Source organism: Hydra viridissima, unplaced genomic scaffold (genome assembly GCF_058129835.1).
Source record: "Hydra viridissima isolate aposymbiotic clone 2 unplaced genomic scaffold, HvirCarnegie_v1 scaffold_8, whole genome shotgun sequence".
NCBI lineage: Eukaryota > Metazoa > Cnidaria > Hydrozoa > Anthoathecata > Hydridae > Hydra > Hydra viridissima.
The window spans coordinates 14,409,244-14,414,568 of NW_028324307.1; the positions used below are offsets into that span (position 1 = coordinate 14,409,244).

The following is a 5,325-nucleotide window of genomic DNA, read 5'->3' on the forward strand; positions in this document are numbered from 1 at the left end:
TAGACTTCTAGTTTATGAATATCATAGAATTTTCTATTTTTATGTTTAACAACAGAAGTATATACAGTAAAGGATAAATAACTTATACATAAAATGAATGTAAATACAATAAAGAAAAAATTGTTTGTCACAGTTTTAAAGAATTTATGGCAAACCGCAAAGCCAATTTATGGCAAACCGCAAGAATAACTAAGAATTTAATATTAACATAACATTTTTTTTGACCTTTTTTTTTTTTTTTTTTGTTTATTTACAATTTTTAATCGTAATGTAACAATATAACAATATATAAACTTGGTATCTGAAAGAAGATCCAAAAGATCTTGTCGCCAAAACCATACAAAATATATAGCAAACGTGTATATATGATAAAATAAAAATAAAATTGATTAAATAACTAGTAACAATGTAGAATTAACAAAAACTGAAAATAATCTTACAAATTATCCAAAGTGAAAATAATTTTTCATTTCAAAAATATTTATATATATTGCCAGTAGAAAGAAAAAAGTTTTTTAATTCAGTTTTAAAAACTGAAAACGAAATTGACAAATTAAAATTTGGAACAACAATTTTGTTCCATAAATACGGTGCTCGATAGTTTATGCAAAATTGATGAAACTTTTACCAGATTTACCAGCTATATATAAACTAATTTTTGTTTGACAAAAACAAATGGGTTATTATGTGCTTTTTATGACAGATGAAATAATATATGAAATTAAGCATCGGCGTTACCGCACCGTCGCACTATGCATCGCTTAGCGGAAATAGGATTTTGTGCATATTTTTTAGTGATTTTTCATATTTAAACTTTTTAAGTTTTTTTTTTTTGCATTTAGTTTTTAACTCTTTATAAAAAAAAAATTATTTTAAGTTTTTTTAAACTTCTGACATCTTAAGGTTTTTTTTGAGGTTTTAAAAAACTCGCATTTTTGTTAAAATCCTTTCAAAGTATATGATAAGTGTTAAATTTCTATATTATTTTTATGCGAAATTAAAATAATCATGTATTTAATTGAATGTAAAACAAGAAATAGAAAAAAAAGGGTTTTGAATAGCATTTTTTTGCTGATTTTTTGATTTCTTAAACATTGATTGATTTGAGCATGTGGTCACAGAGGTCGCCTCGTTTTTTTTGAATAAAATATAGCTACTGCGAATTGAATTTACTGCCATGCAAAAAAATTGAGGCGACCTCTGTGACCTCATGCTTAAAAATCATTTTTACTATTGTGGATTTTATTCAAAAACCGACTAAATTCTGTGAAGTTAATGAAAATTCCGTAGTTCAACAACTTCCGGTAAGTTTTTATTTGATTCAGTTTTACCTTGCGATGATTTTTATTAACTATCAAAATGGCTACATTCACTCTTCGTCAACTTTTAACACATACATTTCCCCCAAGGCATATATTCTTAAGAAAAAATTTTAAAGCCTGTGCAAAACTTTTGGAGTCTAAGTTTATTGCACTAAATAATGCTGGTTGTATGGTTAGTTTCAAAATTTTTCGAAGACTAGCTTTTGAGTTGATAAAAAACTTTAACAAATGTGGAAAAAAAAGCAGTTTGTTCTTCACTAAATACAAAGATTTTCTGGATAAAAAAATAGAATACAAATCATATGTCTGGTAAGTTTTTTATTAATTCTAAAATAAAATGTTATATATATATATATATATATATATATATATATATATATATATATATATATATATATATATATATATATATATAGCTTAGAAGCAGATCCTGAGCAACAGATAAGTAAATATGAGGAGGGACAACTTATTTTAAAAGAGGGTGAAAAGCTGATTCAGCAGGGTAACCTGCTCATTAAGCAGGGTGAACAAAAAATGAAGGAGGGCCAATTAATACTTGAAGGTCTTAGACTGAAGTTAAACAGGTACGTATGTGTGTATTATATATATATATATATATATATATATATATATATATATATATATATATATATATATATATATATATGTGTGTATATATATATAAAGTTAAAAGTTGTACACACACATTTTATACATGTTTTAGGAGAAATACTGTAACAATTGGAACACCTGAAGCACCAAAACCTAGAAAATCTTTTTTAGAACTTACGAGTAGGATGAAACGTAAAAGAACTGATAATCTTCAGGGAAAAGAACTGGAAGAACTTCAACATGCTGTAAAAAGGTTTGCATCTAATCCCTCTACTGCACCCAGGTCTAATTTATATGGTCCAAATTTATCATTGCATACTTTTTGCAATTTGAGACTAACAGACAGAACATGGGCTGAATTTAAAAAAATTGTTACACAAAATCATCATCTTGTTCCTCCAGGTTTAACCAAGTTAAAAGAATACAAAAAATTGACATATCCAGAGCAGGTGAAATATTCAGAAACTGAAGTAAAATGTAGTCTATTCAATATGATCAAACATTCAGTTTCTAGAGTGTTTGAGTATCTTTTGGAGGATGATGATAGTTTTATTAAATTTTTAGCACAGGAGGAACATGATAACATATATGTTATTTGCAAAGTGGGTGGTGATGGTCAGAGTGACCAATCTGAATTTCAGAATGCAGCAACTATGAAGAGAGGTGTGGATGATTCCACTGTGTATAGTATAGTGTTTGTCTTGTTGGAGATTCGAAGTGGAAAAAAGATACTATGGAAAAATTGTAATCCAAATAGTCCAGATGCAACCCGTCATCTTATGTTTTGTTTTGCCAAAGAGACTACTAGTTTTATTCAAGAGAAGTTTAAACATTTACAAAATGAAATTTTGTCTTTAGAGAATATTAAGTTTACACTTCATGACAATACTTTTGTTATAAATTCAAGTTTGTCAACTATTTATACACAATGAATGATGGTAAAACACTTAATGCTGTGGTATCAAAAATGCTTAAAAAAAATATAGCATCTCAGTGCTGTCATGTATGTCAAGCAAGTCCTAAGGAGTTTAATTTGGAAACCATTTGGAATAAAGATAAAGATGTAGACAAGAATATATTGAAACTTGGAATTTGCAGTCTTCATTTGTGGATATGCAGCATGGAGTGGGTTTTCAATACTGCTTGCAAACTTCCAGCAGTGAAACAAGGAAGAAAAATTCCAGCAAAAAACAGCCAAGAATTTATTGAAAACAAAAAAAAATTCCAGCACTTATTCAAAATACAATTAAAAATAAGGGTATCTTTTGTCAGGAAGGGAAGTGGTACATTCAACACTGGCAATGTTGCACGAAAATTCTTTAATAATCCATCTGTGACTGGAAGAATTCTAAATTTGAATACCACTATGATCAAACTATTTAGGGACCTGCTAATTGATATAAATAGTACAACCGCAAGACGGGATGTGAAAATTTTCAAGCAGAAATCTGAGCGTCTGTTTGGTCTCATTTCTAATGATCAGTTTTTAAAAGCCATTCCAATGTCACAGTCTGTGCATAGAATGGTAGTTCATGGTGTTTCTTTTATTAAATATTTTAAGTATCCAATAGGTTCTTTGTCTGAGAGTGCCATTGAAGCCAGGAACAAAGCCAACAAAACTGCACGAGTAGGTCATGCACGATTAACTTCTTTTGCTGAAAATACTAGGGATACAGCTAATTATTTATTTATGACATCTGACATGTACCTATACTGTAAGAAGAACAAAATGCAAGAGGTATAAAAGCTATACTGCAAGAAGATTAAGCTGATAACTGTTCTTAAGGTAAATATTGGAGAAAGCTATGTATATCTTTAAATTTAAATATTTAATGTTATCGTTTAATTTTATTAATGATACATTTTAGGTGCTGGTGGTAGCCAATCTGATATTTCTGAGATCTTTTTACATAATCAAACGGTATGTTTTTTTTATGCTTGCAAAAAAAAAAAAAAAAATACTAATTGTTAGAAAAGTTGAAACATAAGAATCCCAAACTTTCATAGTGCAATTCATGAAGGCTTGTTGTAAATATTAAATGTTGCTCCACATAAGGATTGCTGAGATACGTTTAGAGTAAAATTTTTAATTATATTTCAATTGTATCTATTTATTACAGTGAATACAGTTTTTTCTTGAATGTATAATTATTAGAATTAGAATTTGATAGATAATTTCTATAATAAATAGTTTATATCTTAAACTATACTATTTATTAACAAAACTTTTTAAAATTTTAATGTGTGTTGTTAAATAATTTTAGGAAGATAAAGAGTAATGGTTCATATTATAAAAAGAAATCAAGGAAGCATCATTAAACCATGCAGCTGTAGTTGATAAGCAACTTTTAATAAACGGCTATTTTCATAGCCACATATTGTTAAAAACCTAAAAACGGCTATTTTCATAGCCACATATTGTTAAAAACCTATTTTAGCATCAGAACCTCTATTCTGCATTTGAGGGAAGTGGAACTACTGGAGTATTTATTTTACTTTTATTTATAATAAAATACTTATGTTATTTCCTTTTTTATTTAACATGAAAATATAAGTTGGAGACTAAAAATCCCTGTAACCCCTAAAAAAGATAAACTGATATATCAGACTTAAATAGAGACTTAAAACTGATATATCAGTTTTAAATATCAAAAACTATCGGTTTTATATCTTTTTAATCAAAAATCGAATTAGTCCGGATAAACCAACTAAAAAACCGGAATAAAACCGGTTTTAAAAAAGACCGGACTTTTTTTTATAAATATATATAAAAACAAACAATTTCTCATAATTGATGCTTTGTTCAAAAAATTACTTCAAAATGTTAAACAGTTCTCTAGTTATAAGGCTATTTCCTTTTTTTCTATCAGCGCGACGCATAGTGCGTCGGTAAAAATGCGTAAAAATGCGTAAATTTGCGTAAATTTGCGTAAATCTGCGTAAAAAGCGTAAAAATGCGTAATTACCGCGGTAATTTTGCGTAAAAATGCGTAATACGCAATTTTACCGCATTTATCACTTTTTACCGCATTTATCACTTTTTACCGTTTTTATCACTTTTTACCGCTTTTTATCACGATTTACCGCATTTTATCACAAATTACCTCTTTTTTTGCTGATTACCGAAAAACTAAAAAAAGATACTTTAAATTGCTTTTTGTATTTCTATTAGTAAATATTACATTTACAGTTTTAAACAAACAAGTTATTGATAAAAAATTAATCATCAGATATATCATCATCTGTCTCTAATAAAATGTTTGCAAGCTCAGATGCTCTGTACTTTTTTTTCTCATTCCCCTTCCAATTCGACTTCATTATATTACCTAATTTTGCTTTTTTGATTCTACTTTGATTGTGCTGGAGTGTCATTGGAATAAACAAAGAGACA

The 5,325-nt window shown here is 27.9% G+C and overlaps 1 pseudogene across 1 annotated transcript; it reads left to right on the forward strand.

Annotated features, from left to right (window-relative positions):
* The first annotated feature begins 1,188 nt into the window (after positions 1–1,188).
* On the forward strand, positions 1,189–4,017 carry LOC149885255 (uncharacterized; annotated as a pseudogene). The gene is made up of 3 exons (XR_016455168.1): positions 1,189–1,631; positions 1,739–1,906; positions 2,047–4,017. The product of XR_016455168.1 is annotated as an uncharacterized LOC149885255 (transcript).
* Positions 4,018–5,325: the final 1,308 nt, after the last annotated feature.